At 47.2% G+C, this 17615-nt stretch overlaps 1 long non-coding RNA gene across 1 annotated transcript in view; it reads right to left on the reverse strand.

The window, feature by feature from the left end:
• Window positions 1–1134: 1134 nt before the first annotated feature.
• The window catches only part of LOC104671888, a 62818-nt gene continuing 46337 nt past the window's right edge, over window positions 1135–17615 (reverse strand). The window contains exons 2-3 of the long non-coding RNA XR_749332.2: window positions 3582–4120; window positions 1135–2195 (exon numbers count right to left, since the gene is read on the reverse strand). This is a non-coding gene — a long non-coding RNA (uncharacterized LOC104671888). The remainder of the gene's footprint in view (window positions 2196–3581; window positions 4121–17615) is intronic.

The raw sequence follows: 17615 nt of genomic DNA on the forward strand, positions 1-17615 counted from the left end.
CTCACACAGGGCCTGACTCTAATGTCTTCTGATGGGACAAATTGGTGAGCACAACTATTAGCTGAGTGACATCAAAAGGCATTAATCTCTGGTTCCTGAGCAAGACCAGCACCACATTAGTGCCTCACACCCAGTCATTATTAAGACTTTAGCCCAAGGGTGTAATAAATGTTTTATGGCATGCAAACCAAGGTAATGGAATGCAAATCCCATAATATAGCCATACATTTATTTTCTAATGGAGCAAATGATGATGTATTTTATCTGAGAAGAGCTGCCCGATAGGGTCTGCTTGGGAAATTCGAAGTTAGAGACCCAAAGGGTGAGTGGGTGGCCCTCCTCTGGTGTGGACTGGGGGTGAGCAAGGTGGCAGTCACAGTGGGACTTCCCAGAAATGGTCAAACCTTCATACACACAAACCTTTTGGACAAGCCCATCACTCTTGCTCTAGGTCCTCTAAGTACTGCCCCCCTTTTGGGGCATATATCGAACATTCTGAGGCTTAATTGCATCCCCTTTGCAGAGTGCCCCCTCCCAGGATCCCCCACCCCTAACCAGAGCTGCATACCAATATGAACCAAGCTACTCAGCCAATATGAATTGGCTTTCCGAAAACTGGCTGCATTAAGGTGCAAAATGTTAATGGATGGAAGGGCGCAGGGCTATTTCTCCAGTGAAGTTAGGGCTTTGTGTTGGTGCTGTTTTTATTAAGAAGCCAACATTGTTCAGTTGCAGCCCTGGGGCTGGTAGGGAGGCTGGGCTAACTAGCTCAGGCCACTGCAGCCTTGGGAAGGGCTTTGGTCAACCCAATGCCCCAGGTCTTTCTGGCTGCTGCTGCCCCAAGAAGAACTTTCTAATTATTACAGTTGTCCAAAAAGTGTATGGGCTCCCCTCTAAAGTTAGAGGACCTCTTCATTCCCAGGAACCCCTTTAGTGCCCTCTCTTTTGTCCTTCCCAGCCCCGGGAACACAGCACCCACCTGGGCAGCTATCAGGCTCATGGGCCTTATACTGATGTCCAGGGACCTACTCTGTACCTAGATTTATGGGGGCATCAAGAAGTCTAAGACCTGTTCCTGCCTTCAAGGTCCTAATGATGTAACTAGGGAAAAAGACACACATATGAAAAGAAATTAACAATGTAAATGATTTAATGGTCACCTGAGTGGTGTGTTTGAGGAGTACAGGTTCCTTGCTGGATTTTTCCATTGAGAAAAAAGAAATGAACACTGTCAGAGAGGAATCCTGATGGAGATACTGCTTTGGGCTAGAGGTACTGAAGACCCCTTAAGATCGAAAATGTAGGACTTGGCTCTTCCCCCAGAGAGCTCATACTAGGTGTTCAATTCACATTGGTGTCTGAATGGCTCGAAAACAATGATATCAGTTCTCAGAGGACTGAAACTGGATCTAGAACTGGCATTTCAATGCTTGGCAGTACTTTTGATCTAATATGCCCTCTTGTTTTCTAGAACAATAACTGACAACAATAATTCATTGAAAATTTACATCAGACCCTGTGCTAAGCCTTCGTTATTTTACTGAATTTTAAAACAACACTAACAAGAAAGTACCTTTATGATTCTATTGAGAGATGATAGAAGAAACTAAGTCTCAGAATGAGTCTTACCTAACTTAGTAAGAGCTGGGATTGTAACTGGACATCCCTGCCTGCAGAGCCCATACTATATATTGTCTGCCTCTCCCAATCACGGTAACAGGGGTCAGAGCAGTAAAGTGTTGTATTCAAGGACACAGAGAGAGCCTCTGGCTTCAGGCCCCTGCTGTCTACTGCACCACAGTGAGTAGCTCTTAGTTTTGTGTGTGTATTATCCCAGGGGAGGTCTCCCCGCACCCAAGGGTCTCTCACTCTCTCTCTCTCTCTCTACCTTCAACTAGTCTGAGCCCAGGAAGAATATCTTCTCACTCTAAGATATGTCAGATCATGGATGAACACAACTAAGATCTTGATAACAGTAAATCCAGTGTCCCAAACGGATTCTGAGCCTAATTTGAAGATTCTCTATGGATTTGATTTCTCTGTGCTTGGATGCTGTAGGTTGATTGCCCTTGAAGGATAGTTAGGCTGGGATGAGTTACGTTGTTGGGTTCTTCTCCGGTTTGACCTGGTAAAGCTTCAGAACAGGCCTCTATGGAACATCATCTTCCAAAGTCTAGAGAATGGACCAAGCCTACCTGTGGGAGAAGAAAGATAATAGCAATCAACTCTGAATTCTTCAAACTGGGTTCAGGGACAGATAGGGGTGGACTTCCAGCAGCCTAAGCAGGGCCAGGAATAGGGAGAAGAGAGATGAACCTAGGGTACAAAATTTAAGGAGGCACTCACTCTCAGAGTTGCACAAGTGCAAACCTTAAAAACAAGGGCCCCCCAAATGATGCACCGCCAGACCCTGACCCTGAACTGCCCTGGCTCTATCACAAATGGGAAAGTAGCGGGAGGCGGGGACCATGTCTCCTTGGCCCACCCTTGAGTTGGAGAGTAAAAGTAGAGGTTAAGAAACCTTTGGCAGCCACCCAACATCCTTAACCATCTTTTTCTTTCCATTTCTCAGCTCCGCTTTCCTTGATATTCTGCTTAGGCACAGACTAGTTGAAGGGAGACAGAGAGTCTCTTGGGCCTGGGTAGTAAATACACCTAAAAACCAAGAGCTTCTCATTGCGGGGCAGGAGACAGTAGGGACCTGAAGTCAGAGGCTGTCCCTCGGGAGCAAATGAAGTGATGGGCTTCACTCTCAGGTTTATGAAGCCTCTCCCAAGTGAGGGCAAGATTGTTACTAGCAGCTCCAGGCTTACTTCTGGCCAGTCCCAGTGGAAAAAGAGAGCTCCTCCTTACCAGGAGCTGCAGCAATAGCTTTCACTGGCCCAGCCCGAGCCTCATGCCCATGGCTGAAATGATTCTTGTGACGGGGGGCTAACCTGCCCTGAATGGCTAGCTCTACTCATGGGCTGACTCCTGGGGACCCCAGACATTCAACCACATTTGGAACCACATAGATTTGGTGAAGATGTGGGATCTCCAAAGAAGAATCTGGGTGCTCTTGCAGGAGGGATGGGTACTGAACAGGCAAACTCAAGAGCGGTCAACTCAAGAGCGGGAGATGCTTCTAAAACTCTGGCTTCTCTGGAGGCCCACAGGACTGCTGCCCAAATCTGCATTATTTGCAGGCCTCCTCTGCAGGCTTTCCTAAGGCATGAAATGCTTAAAATGCTTCTTGCTCATCTTCAGCCACCTAACCCTCTTCCCTAAGGCTCTGGCCAGTGACTTGTGTGTTACACTCACTCAGGAAGAATTTGCTGACGTTGTGAAAGAATGAATGAGGAACTGTGCTAGGACTGGGCCCAAAACTTTTATTAACTGCGAGGTTAAAAGCTATCGAGGGTCAGGGGCACTGCAAAGGGGCAGAGGGAGTGAGTCAATTAACACCTGCCTTTTTATTTCCAAATCGAATTGTTGCATGAGGTTTGGGGATGATGTAACCAGTCGGCAGGGTTGGGGCAGGATTTATGAGCTAGGGTATGTGGAGCAATGGTCTGAGCAGGAAGCTGGTGAGAGGCACTTACCCTGACTGCCCTCACTTGGAACCCTCCCGAAAATAATAGCTGTATGACATGAAGGCATCTTGGCAGAAGGACCGCTGCACCCAGGGTGGACCGGAGCTGAATCACTTTTTCCTGGGTTGGTATGGAAGGGTGTCCAGTTCAGGCATGGCTTGGTGTTGGGAGGGGAAAGGAGTGGGAACATTAGGGATGGAGGATGAAGAGGCAGTCAGGATAGCACATTAACGCAACCTTGGGGCCCGAGAATGGGGACATGCACCATTGGAGTCATCCTAGTTTGAGTAGGGAGTGGCATTCGCCAACACAGGGAGTCCATTTGTTAATATCCATTCATTGTCTCCCAGCCAAGAGAAGCAGGATTAACCTCAGCTGGAAGTTTCTGGGAATGTGGCTGGCACGGTACGAACTCGCTCACCACTCCATGGCCTGCTGTAGGGCTCGGGAGGGAGAGAGGAAGGCAGGCCTCCCCTCCCGCCTTTCCCACCAGTACTTGGGTCCAAACGATGAATTTTCGACTGGGTCATTAAATGCTGATTAAAGTACTGGAGAAAAGAACAGAAGAAAAAAACAAACATCAAGTGTTGTATGTACATACACGCTCTCACCCTAGGCCCCCCTTTCCCTTTTTCAGGCTGCCTCGAAGTTCGTTCCAACCCTCCATTGGAAATGCTATAAAAGGCCAGGTTAATTAAGTCCTATATATTACCAGCGCAAACACTTCCAACTTTATTCCGGCGGCTAGGTGAGTGAGGAGGAGGCTGGGCAAGGTCCAGGCAGCCCAGGGTAATAAAATAGAAGACTCAATTACCTTGTACATTTGCAGTTTTATAAAATCATTTAAAGTTCTGCCAATGGAAAAAAAGCACAGTGGAGAGAGATTGGAATTCTGACATCCAGCAAAAGCTTAGGGAACCAGAGTTCCCTTAGAGTTGCCACAGATAGCAAAATCATCCTGGCCATCTCCCTGTTGCCTGGGCAGGAAAGTCCTCTCCATAGAGTGGCCCACGACAAAATATAGAGGAAGGAAAAAAGGAAAGGGACTCTCCAACAGTGCACTGAGCACCCACTGGGTCTGGAGCGCTGTGCTAGTGCCTTACATAACTCATTCAGGTAGGTATTATCCTCATTTCCAGATGAGAAAACTCATTTCCAGATGGGGAGACTCAGAATGAGTCTTTGGTGTCTAATCAAGAGAGACCCAACACCCAGCGCCTGTGTGCCTCACCCGTTATATTCCAATTCCTGCCCCTCCCTTTAAGCTACCAGGCCTGCTAGCTGCATATCATGGCCCAATGTTAGAGGACAGTTTCTGAAGCCCATGGGCCTGGATTCAAATCCCAATTCTACCACATCTTAGCTGTGTGCTCTTGGGCAAATTACTTAACATCTCTGGGCCTTAGAGATTTTACTTCCCTCATTTGTCCCATTTAATCTGCTAACAATGCTGTCAGAAAGGTACTAATATCGTTTTCACAATGCCGTATAAAATGCTCGGAGCCCAGAATATGATATATATTGGTTATGATTGTGATTATTTTCTTTCTTTCTTTTTGAGGCAGAGTCTTGCTCTGTTGCCCAGGCTGGAATGCAGTGATGCCATCTTGGCTCACTGTAGCCCCAACTTCCTGGGCTCAAGCAATTCTCCCACCTCAACCTCCTGAGTAGCTGGGATGACAGGCGTGCACCACCATGCCCAGCTAATTTTTTTTTTTTTTTTTTTTTTTTTTTTTTTTTGGTAAAGACGAAGCCTCACTATGTTTCCTAAACTAATCTTGAACTCCTGGGCTCAAGCAATCCTCGAAGCTCTGCCTCCCAAAGTGTTGGAATTACAGGTGTGAGCTACTGTGCCCGGCCCTATTGTGATTATCGTGCTAGCTATACCTCCACTTGTCTTGACTCACTCATTATGCTTTCCAGTATAACAGCCAGTGAACCAGCTGTACAAGCCATGCTCCTGTGCTAAACAAAGGATTAGAGGAGCTCTCCCAACTTCATTTTCTATACTACAGTGACCTAATTCACACACAGATTCTCCCATTTCTAAGTCTTACGGAAGGGCAGAAACCTTCCAATTGAGGAACCCTGTTTTTTCTTGTGGGATGAACAAAAACAAGAGCTATATATAAATACAAAACAACTTATTTTCTTCTTCAATAAATAGAAACTGTTCGACATGCCTACACCTTGAGAAATGGGAGTAAAAACCTCCCATTCAACAGCAGCCCCCAGGGGAGGAGTTATTCTCTGGGCTATAGCCACAGTGACCCACAGCAATGTTTCCCAGGAGGCTGGAGAGAAGCCCAGAGTTCTCTCGTCTTGATCAAATCTGTCCGGGCCTCAACGGGAGAACCTGGATGGGGCTGGGGCTGAAAGGCAGTGTAGCTATTGGCCACCAGGGGCATGAGGGGATAGCAGCTGGCACATGGTAGACTCTGATCACTTGTGCTGACTGAATGAATGACATTCTAACACCCTGAGCACCTCCCAAGCCCTCCCACCTGGAGAGCTTCCTTTGAGCTAGGCAGATGAGCTACGTGATGCTTTCTTAAAAGATTCACTGTAGGCTGGGCGCAGTGGCTCACGCCTGTAATCCCAGCACTTTGGGAGGCTGAGGCGGGTGGATCACCAGGTCAGGAGATGGAGACCATCCTGGCTAACACAGTGAAACCCCGTCTCTACTAAAAATACAAAAAATTAGCCAGGTGTGGTGGTGGGGGCCTGTAGTCCCAGCTACTTGGGAGGCTGAGGCAGGAGAATGGTGTGAACCCAGGAGGCAGAGCTTGCAGTGAGCCAAGATTGCACCACTGCACTCCAGCCTGGGTAACAGAGCAAGACTCTGTCTCAAAAAATAAATAAAATAAATAAAAATTTTTAAAAAGGTTCACTGTAGTATCTACAGTGACACCCCCTTTTCTAGAATCTTGACATCCCCGCTCCTTGAAATTGGGCAGAACTGGCAAATGAAATGTAGCAGATGTCATGCTGCACAACTGGCAAAAGTAAATTCTAAGAAGTAATGTGACTTTCACTTGTCACTCTCTCCTGGGAACCTGGCTGCCATACTGTGAGGAAGCCCAAGCTAACTAGAGAGACCAACACAAGATATTCTGGCCCAGAGTCCCAGCTAAGGTCTCAGCTGACAGCCAGCCCCACCCACCAGACACATGAGTGAACAAACCTTCTGATGATGCCAGCCCACAAAAGTTGAGTCACCTTCAGCCTTCGAATCTTCCAGCTGAGGCCCATATACTGTGGGGCAGAGACAAAGTTTCCCTGCTATACCCCATCTGAATTCCAGACCCATAGAACCTATAATCATAATAAATGGTTGTTTTACACCACTAAATTTGGGGTATTTTCTAACCTAGCAATACATAAGTAGGATAGCCAACTGTACCTTTCAATGTTAGGTTCAGTTCTGGGGACAGCTGTGTAAGAAGGTCATTGACCAACTGAAGAAATTCCCAAGCACTGTCATCAAGGGAGAGGGGCCTGGAACTCTGACATAGATGTTGATGGCTAGATGGGCATGGAGGGTGAGCAGGACTCAGTCATGACCCTCCTATCCCTGAGGGAGGAGTAGGCTTGTTCTGGGGCAGCAGGGAGGTATCATGGGAAGAGAACAGGCTTCAGACAGGGATCCTAGTGTCTCTCTTGCAGGACACTTGTGCAGATTAAATAAGTGGCAAGCTTGATGCAAGGACTCAGAATAAATAATATCATGAAAGGTCTTTTGATTACCCATTCCAATCTGCAAATAAATAGGAGGTTTTTATTTAAAAAAAAAAAAAGTGCTGTAGGATGTCTCCTCTGATTTAAGGAGGGGAAGGAAAATTAAAACCTAACTCTCCTTGTCTCAAGGTTTTAATGTGTAGAAAACAGGCATAAGAAGGAAGATGTGGATTGAAGCTTTGGCTTTACGAATAGCAGCAGATGGCTGGGTATCGTGGCTCACACCTGTAATCCCAGCACTTTGAGGGGCCAAGGTGGGCAGATCATTTGAGGTCAGGAGTTTGAGACCAACCTGACCAACATGGTGGAACCCTGTCTCTACTAAAAATATAAAAAAAAGAAAAAAAATTTAGCTGGGCGTGCTGGCACATGCCTGTAGTCCCAGCTGCTTGGGAGGCTGAGGCAGGGGAATCCCTTGAACCTGGGAGGCAGAGGTTGCAGTGAGCCAAGATCGTGCCTCTGTACTCCAGCCTGGGTGACAGAGTGAGACTCCATCTCAAAGAAAAAGAAAAGAAAAAAAAAATGAATAGCAGCAGATGCCCAATAACAACAAAGGAAGGGCAGCTATCGGAGCCTGGCATTCTCTGTGTGGCGATCTTTCATTCAAGATTCAAGTTCTTTTTTTTTTTTTTTTTTTTGAGATGGAGTCTTGCTCTGTCGCCCAGGCTGGAGTGCAGTGGCCGCGATCTCAGCTCACTGCAAGCTCCACCCCCGGGTTCACGCCATTCTCCTGCCTCAGCCTCCCAAGTAACTGGGACTACAGGCATCCGCCACCACGTCCGGCTAATTTTTTGTATTTTTAGTAGAGACAGGGTTTCACTGTGTTAGCCAGAATGGTCTTGATCTCCTGACCTCGTGATCCGCCCGCCTCGGCCTCCCAAAGTGCTGGGATTACAAGCATGTGCCACCGCGCCCGGCATTCTTTTTTTTTTTTTTTTTTTTAGAGACAGGGTCTTGTTCTTTTTTTATATATATAGTCTTGCTCTGTCTCCCAGGCTGGAGCGCAGTGGCGTGATCATAGCTTACTGCAGCCTTAAGTGATCTCCTGGGCTCAAGTGACCCTTCCATCTCAGCCTGGGACTGGGACTACAGGCATGCGCCCCATTCCTAGCCAATTATATTTTTTAAATTTTGTAGAGACAGGGTCCTACTATACTGTGTGGGCTGGTCTTGAACTCCTGGCCTCAAGCAATCCTCCTGCCTCAGCCTCCCAAAGTGCTAGGATTATAGGCATGAGCTACCAAGCCCAGCAGGATTCAAATTCTTTCATTGTTATAGGATTATTCAGGCTTTCTATTCTTTTGTCAGTTTTGGTAATCTGTGTTTTTCTACAACTTTGTCCATTTTGTCTAAGTTTTCACGTTTATTGGCATAATGTTGCCCAACTGCCTTTTTAATCAATCAGGAAGTTCCCTCTTTGATCAAACCTCCAAAATTGTGTCGTGGGTAACCCCGTGTTCTCTTGTCTCATGGTCATGGTTTGCCACCACCACTTGTAGCCACTGCCGCATTTTCCTGGGCTTCCCAAGGCAGAGTGGAGAATGCATTCTGAGTATCAGTAAGTTAGAACTGCTGTTCACCCAAAAAGTTCAAAGAAAAGCCAGATCCCTTCCCAGCACAGTCTCCTGAAGACACCTCAACTGTGCCACTGGATGATGAGGGTTTGGGGCTGAGCAAGCCATCTTCCCCACCCCACTTTCAGCGAGTAACTCCTTTCCTCCTTGCCGATTTCCCAAGCTGAGCCAACGCTGAGCTCACTTTGGCAGGAGTGGTCATGCATGTTCCACTCTCGTGTCTATTGCTTATTTACCCCCACTGAGGACAAGCAGCGTCTAGCAAGCTGGGATCGATCTGGGGGTGAGACGAGAGCTTATGGGGCAGCAAGGGGTTATCTATTTATCCCAGAGTGATCTGCCATTTGCTTATCCTGAAGTGAGGATGGACAGGTGTCACCTTAGCAATGGTTCAGTGAGCTGCCCGTTTGGGAGGTACCCTGCTGTTTGCCTTTTCCAGGGGAGCCCCCTCCCTTCTTGATAGTTTCAGAAGAACTGCAAAGGATGGGACTGGTGGGTGGTTCTACCGAGCCCTGGCTTTTTGGAGAGTCCCTGGCTTGCAGTCTTCAGACTCCACCTGCCTCCTCATTTGGGTTTTCCCTGGCACCCCCCTGAGCTCTGCCTCCTTCCAAGGGTGGCTGCCCTGAGGGTCCTGGCTGTGCTGCCCTCCATCTGGCCGCTCAGCTGAGGAGAATAGAGGACACAAGCAGCTGCTGTGCTGTCTGCCAGGGTCAAGGGTCTCCACAGAGTCAGCCAGGAACTGGCCGTTCAGTCAGCACTGGAACCTGATGCTCTGGGGGATGAGTGAGAGCCCGGGTGGGCACTGAAGGGGTTAAAAGAACGTGGTGGAAGACGGGAGAATGGAGGCACTGCTGGAAAAAAGCTAGCCCTGTGCATGGATAATTAGAACTGAACATCAGTAAACAATGCCTTTTCCCCTCATTAAGGACAAATCTGTATGTATAATGTGCCTATTTTCTCTTTCATTAACTTATAAATGGCCACTACTTTAAAGTCATTTAACCAGCAGTTTTGACTTGCCCGTCAACTCAGGGTCTGACGTGTTTTCTCCCCTCCTACGAGTACAGAGGTGCCCCCCCTCGGCACACAGCTCCCATGGGAAGAGGTTGTGTAGGTGCTCCTCTAAAACACCACCTACAGACCTGTAGCAGTTTCCAGAAGGCAGTGCAGACAGGCGTGGTTGAGGGAGGTGGAGGCCTGGCTCCCATGTGGTCCTTCTGCCCTAGGCCCAGGTAGCCCCTCCCCGTCCATGCCATACTCTCAGCTGTCCTTGATGACTCACTCACTCTCATGCTCTGAATTGCTTTGTCTGTGCCCTTGAGTTATTCAAGGACCCTGACTCTTTTATAGATAGGGAGCCCCTGAGAATGTGCCCAATCTGCAAGCATTCTTGCAGCCAGCAACAAGATGGGCCAGCAACAAGCTGGGACCAGAGGTCCCAAAAGTAAGATAATATGCCTGCATTCAGGCAACTCAGTCCAGCCGAGACCAGCATGCATTCATACGTAGGGAAGTGGTGCCTGAAGAGAGGTTCACGTCAAGTGGAAGTCCTCACCGAACCTTGAGAAGGCTTTCCAGATGACAGTGTGTTTCCTCCATCAGCCTGGAAACTTCCTGAGAATTGATATCAAATCAAGTCTCCCTCATCAGGCGAGGTGCTTCAGAGGATATTGACTAGGCCTCTCCCAACAGGCTAGAAGATCTCCTGGGGAAAAAGACCAGGTCTCTAGACCCCAGAGTTAGGAACTATTGCTCCTATCAGATTGAAAATCCCAGAAGGCAGAGATCTATCCGAGGGCAGGGCCTTGCCTCTCTGTCCTTTGCTGGGTAGCCCTCCCAGGACCCTGCATAAAGACAAAACCAGGCCCCTACACCAGCCCCTTTGCATCTCTACCTCCTTTTGGGGGCTCCAAATGTGCCCCAAACTTGTGCCAGGGCTTGGGAAGACTGGAGTTAGTGGCAAATGGGGAGAAGGACAATCTTTGCTCTCTGGAGCACCCATAGACATTCCAATATTGGAGTGGCACTAATCCACACAGAACAATGGCGAGAGAGGGAAGGGGACTAGAGTGAACACTTAGGGAGCACTCACCTTGCGGCGGCAAGGGGCATGTACATGACCTGTTGTGTTATCCAACATATAAACTCATAATCCCGGGAGGTGGATAATATGTCCCCATTTGTAAAATGGGGAAGAACTGGAGGCCCAGAGAGGTAAAGCAATTCACTGAAAGTCACACAACCAGTTGATGGTGGAACTGGGAATCAAACAGTCTGTCCCGTTATAAAGTCCAGGCTCTTTCCACCATATCCAAATGCCACCTTGGGTAAGTAAAAGAGCCTCATGAATAGTAGAGGGAAGGGAAGATGAGGAATAAGGAGTGAGAATGGAGGAGTCGATTCTCCTGGGAGCCTCTGCTAAACCTCAACTACAGGAAAGATTTGGAGAGGCCAAAGACCTTCTGAGGATCTTCTGATGGTGAAGCTGGGGAGAGCCCCACTTCTGAACCCCATCTATATCTTCCCTGGATATGAAAAGTGGAGAGTCCTCAGGCCTAGTGAGGGACCATGTGCATAAATTCAGTTGTGCCTCAAAAATGCCACCTCCTGGCTGGGCATGGTGACTCACAACAGTAATCCCAGCACTTTGGGAGGCCGAGATGGGCAGATCACTGAAGGTTAGGAGTTTGAGACCAGCCTGGCCAACATAGTGAAACCCCATCTCTACTAAAAATACAAAAATCAGCCGGGTGTGGTGGTGCACGCCTATAATCCCAGCTACTCAGGAGGCTGAGGCACAAGAATCGCTTGAACCTGGGAGACAGAGGGTGCAGGAGCTAAGATCACGCCATTGCACTCCACCCTTGGTGACAGGATAAGACTCCATCTCAAAAAAGAAAAAAAAAATGCCACCTCCTGATAATATTTTAATGTCAGGCTGACTTCTGGTGGCTACCAGGTTGTTCCACTGTTGAGACAAGATCCCCATAATCATGATCATTAGCACTGTTAATCATTCCAAAGATCTGGAAGCAACCTGAATACCCGTCCACAAGAGCATGTAGATGATTCAGATGTGGAATATGTAGAATGCTATACAGCATGCATTGCTCAAAAAAATGAAATAACTCCATGTGGCAGGACATGGCTAAATCTCCAAGACATACTGCTGAGTGAGAAAAGACAGCTTGCATGTTGATATATTTCACGTGATATTATTTATGTAAAAAGAAAAAGTGCCAGGCTGGACGTGGTGGCTCATGCCTAGCACTTTGGGAAGCTGAGGCAAGAGGATCACTTGAGGCCAGGAGTTCAAGACTAGCCCAGGCAACACAGTGAGACCCTGTCCCTAGAAAAATAAAAAAATAAATAAATAAACAGCCAGGCCTGGTGGTGTGTGCTTATAGTCCCAGCTATTTAGGAGGCTGAGGCAGGAGGATGGCTCGAGCCCAGGAGCTCCAGATTACAGTGAGCTATGATCATACCACCACACTCCAACCTGCAACAGAGTACCTGTCTCAAAAAAACAAGAACAGAAAGGCCAAAGTACTTTCAATGGCTACATATTGTACTTAAAAGGTCTGCAAAATACACATCAAGCTGATAACAGTGGTTACCTCCGATTGGGGGTGGTTGTAACCAGATGGGAGGATTGAAGGGGACTTCAGGTTTCGCAGGGTAACCACCTATCCCAGTTTGCCCAGGATGGCTTCTGTTTTCTCTGTTGCTGGTGTAACTAACAACAGCACTGCCTTGCACTCCCCAAAGCGTTCGGTTTCTGTGATAAATTATATAGACCCTACTTATCTGCAATGTTTAATTTTTTACAACTAAGAATGTATTAATTTATCACTTGTGTCACGTCTAATAATGCATAAGGTAGAAGGTAAAGTCCTCCTCCAGCCCTCCAGGCTCCCAGCCCCATTCCTCAGAGGTGAATATTGGTAACAGTTTTCTAGTGTCCTTCCTGAAACTGTAAATCCATATGTAACCACATAAGCTTCAAACGGAGAAAGAGACATACGTGATTACGCAGTATGCACTGTTCTAAAATTTGCTCTTTTCACTTAATGTTGTCTATATCAGGATCATCAGGCAAACCTAATTCACTAGATCCTCAGGGCCCACCAACTGAATTGCAGATTCAGTGGGTTGGCAGCAGGGCCCACAGATATATATTTCTGACAGGCTTTCTGGGTGACTCTGGTGACACTGGTCCATGGACTCCATGCTAACTTTTGTCCACAGAACAAACATTCATTTGTTTGTTCAATAAACAATTTGGACCCTGGTTCTGGGTTTGGCCCTAGCTAAGCTTGGCATTCTGCAGAGAACAGAGTGGAAGCCCTGCCTCCAGGCACAGCCTCAGGTCTCCTTCCAATGGGACCAGCCGTCACTGGCAGTAGTGATTGCCACTACAGTAGTTGCTGCAGTGGTTATGGGCATGGGCACTGGAGTCAGACAGACCTCATGCCGGCCCATCCTCTTTCTATGCGACCTTGGGAAAAGTACTTAGCCACTCTCTGCCTCAGTTACCTCATCTGTAAAACGGACACAATAATCCCCACATCACATGATGGACACTCAATAAATTGCAGTCATTATTATTAATAATAAATTAATTATAAGTAAAAAAATAAGGTTAACATTAAAACTCATGCAGCATTCTTGCCAAAAATGTTTAAACTGAGTTTAATTATGAAGAAACAGACAAATCCAAACTCAAAGACATTCCCCAAAACTGGCCTATACGCTTCAAAAATGTCAATGTCATGAAAGATTTTTTGTAAATGTAGAACTGTTCTACATTTAAAAAGACTGGCCGGGCATGGTGGCTCATGCTTATAATCCCAGCACTTTGGGAGGCTGAGGCGGGTGGATCATGAGGTCAGGAGATCGAGACCATCCTAGCTAACACGATGAAACCCCGTCTCTACTAAAACTACAAAGAATTAGCCGGGCGTGGTGGCAGGCACCTGTAGTCCCAGCTACTCTGGAGGCTGAGGCAGGAGAATGGCGTGAACCTGGGAGGCGGAGCTTGCAGTGAGCTAAGATTGAGCCACTGCACTCCAGCCCGGGGCGACAGAGCAAGACTCCATCTCAAAAAAAAAAAAAAAAAAAAAGACTGAAGAGACATCCAACTAAATGCAAAGTGTGTCCCAAGATTGGATTATTGGTTTTAAAAATATATATATCTATAAAGAATATTATTGGGATAACTGGGGAGATGTGAATATAAACTTATATTACATTGTAGCTATGTTAAATTTCTTGAGTGTGGTAATTGCACTCTGCAAATGCCCTTGTTCTTAGGAGATGTGTGCTGAAATATTTAGAAATAAGGTGTCATAATGTCTACAAATAACTCTCAAATGATTCAAAAAATGTGTAGTGGTGGGAGAGAAAAAAGAGAAACAGAAAGGGAGAGAGAGAGAGAGTATATAGCAATATGCTAACAACTGTTATATTAGGTGAATATATAGGTGTTCCTAGTCTAGTCTTCCAATTTATTTTATAGATTTGAAATTTTAAAAATTAAAAAATTAGGAAAAGTGAAATCTAATGGTTTTAAAAAGTAATAGGGGCCAGGTACGGTGGCTTACGCCTGTAATCCTAACACTTTGGGAGACTGAGGTGGGCAGATCGCTTGAGGTCAGGAGTTCAAGACCAGCCTGGCCAACATGGTGAAACCTTGTCTCTCCTAAAAATTCAAAAATTAGGCCGGGCATGGTGGCCCATGTCTGTAATCCCTGCACTTTGGGAGGCTGAGGCAGGCGGATCACTTGAGGCCAGGCGTTCAAGACCAGCGTGGCCAATATGGTGAAACCCCATCTCTACTAAAAATACAAAAATTAGCCAGGTGTTGTGGCACATGACTGTAATCCCAGCTACCGGGGAGGCTGAAGCAGGAGAATCGCTTGAACCTGGGAGGTAGAGGTTGCAGTGAGCCGAGATCGTGCCACCGCACTCCAGCCTGGATGACAGAGCAATATTGTCTCAAAAAAAAAAAAGAAAGAAAACAAAAATTAGCCGGGTATGGTGGGGGGTGCCTGTAATCCCAGCTATTCAGAGGCTGAGGCGAAAGAATCACTTGAACCCGGGAGGTGGAGGTTGCAGTGAGCCAAGATTGTGCCACCGCACTCCACTGTACTCGAGATGGGACAGAGAAAGACTCCATCTCAAAAATAATAATAATAACAGGCAAGGTAGTGGTGAATTCGCGAAGAAGGGAGTAACTGGGAGGGGAGCTCACTGGGGACTTCCAGGATGTCCTATTTCTTGACCTCAGTATTTGGGAGGATTTTTGAGGTGGGAACCTATTATTTCTCCTCTTTTGTGTGTGTATGTTAGGTGTCAACAAAAAGTTTATTTAGAATAATCATCATAATAAACCAACCTTCACAATATCCTGTCCTCTGATCTAGATCTGGAAATGTGAGACAGGCTCGAGGGGAGAGAAGGCTGGGGCTGGGCCCCCCATTTTGACTGCGGTGCCATCTCAGGGAAGGGCAATGAGGCCTGAGTTAAGGAAAGCCTACCCCCTTGCCTGGCCTCTTGGGGAGGACGCAGGCTGCTTCCAGGAGGTGCTCTATCCCACCCCCCTAAGCCATGCCTGACTTCTGCTGCCAGCCCCTCCGGCAGGAGGTTGGCCTTGACTCCACGCTTCTCGGGCTTCTGCGTTCTCCTCTCTTGTCAGCCCTGTGGGCTCAGATAGATGTGGGATTAATGACGCATGTCTTCTTGTGTGAGAAGTAAGTCGAGGGGTCACATTTTCCTCTCCTTCATTGTTTCCCTATGTACTTGATCTGATCTGCTTCACTAGCTGGAGACATGAACGTAGTCACATCCCTGTATTTTGCAAATTAATTGCCAGAGTCCTCACTTGCCTCAATTAATAGGCATGATAGCAATTGCTAACACTTACACGGAGCTTACTACATGCCATACCCTGCTCTAAGTATTTTATGTGTCTATAACTCATTTAATATTCACAACAACTCTCCGAGGCAGATAATATTTTTAAAATACATTTTAGAGATAGGAAAACAGAGGCATAAGAGAAGTAAATAGCCCAGACATGACTGGCTATGTAATTTGCAGGACTCAGTGCAAAATGAAAATGGGGGGCCTGGCCAGGCGCGGCAGCTCACGCCTGTAATCCCAACACTTTGGGAGGCTGAGGCGGGAGGATCTCTTGAGTCCAGGAGTTTGAGACCAGCCTGGGCAATATAGGGAGACCCTGTCTCTACAAAAAAAAAAAAAAAAATTCTTTTTAATTAGCTGAGTGTGGTGGTGCACGCCTGTAGGCTCAGCTACTCAAAGAGGCTGAGGTTACTGGGTATGGTGGCTCACATCTGTAATCCCAGCACTTTGGGAGGTCGAGCCGGGCAGATCACTTGAGCTCAGGAGTTTGAGACCAGTCTGGGCAACAGGTCAAAACCCCATCTCTACAAAAAAAAAAAAAAAAAAAAAAAATACAAAAAATTAGCTGGGCGTTGTGGCATGTGCCTACAGTTTCAGCTACTTGGGGGAGCTGAGGCACGAGGATTGCTTGTACCCAGGAAGTTGAGGCTGCAGTGAGCCAAGATTGCAGCTCTGTACTCTGGCCTGGGTGACAGAGCAAGACCCTGAAAAAAAAAAAAGAAAAGAAAAAAGAAAGAGAACGGAAAGAAAGGAAAGGAAAGGAAAGGAGAAAAGGAAACGAAAAAAGAGAAGGGACGGGAAGGGGAGGGGAGGGGAGGGGAGGGGAGGAGAGGAAATAGGGAGCCCTTGTTCAAAAATTACTAAGACTTTTGAGACACTAAACTTCAAGCCAAGCATAGGGATCTATTTAAGGGCAGGGCCCTTCACATCTGTGAAGCCAGACCTGTACACAAGGTAAACCAGTAAGTAGCAGAGCAGGAACACAAACCGAAGCCATCTGGCTCCAGAGCCCATTCTCCTAACCACTAGGCTATATTACCTCTACCTCTCAGGATCTTCCTCCCCTCACCTCACTTCCTCCAAACTGTCCAAGAACAAGAGATGCTTACTCTTTTCATCAGGATCTGCTGTTTCTAAAAGCCAGGTGCAGACAGAACTGAACAGTCTTATCAGTCGGCTGCCACAAGAGGTTACTGTTGAACACTGATCCTGCACAGTTTGACCCCCCCTCCATATCCACCAGCAAGTGACGCTCTTGTGCTCCAGATGTCTGGACGCACACAGCATAGTGAAGCCCCACTGTGCGCTCCAGTCTACAATTCCTTTATTTCATACTCCTGTGTGCAGCCATTGTTCCCACAGCATGGAACGCCTGGGTCCAGGAGCGTCTCTACCCTGCCACATGCTGGGCTGGCGCCAGCCCCCATAACAAGCATCTAAGCCTGATATCAACTTGGCTCACCTATTCCCACTCCCCATTTCCTGACGGTGAGCTCCCCTCTGGGGTCCTTTTTTTTTTTTTTTTTTTTTTTTTTTTTTTTTTTTTTTTTTTAAAGAAAGAGTCTCGCTCTGTCGCCCAGGCTGGAGTTCAGTGGCACGATCTTGGCTCACTGTAATCTTCGCCTCCTGGGTTCACGCCATTCTCCTGCCTCAGCCTCCTGAGTAGCTGGGATTACAGGCACCCGCCACCACGCCTGGCTAATTTTTGTATTTTTAGTAGAGACGGGGTTTCACCATGTTGGCCAGTCTGGTCTCGAACTCCTGACCTCATGATCCACCCGCCTCGGCCTCCCAAAGTGCTGGGATT

The sequence above is a fragment of the Rhinopithecus roxellana genome, chromosome 11, assembly GCF_007565055.1.
Source record: "Rhinopithecus roxellana isolate Shanxi Qingling chromosome 11, ASM756505v1, whole genome shotgun sequence".
Lineage (NCBI taxonomy): Eukaryota > Metazoa > Chordata > Mammalia > Primates > Cercopithecidae > Rhinopithecus > Rhinopithecus roxellana.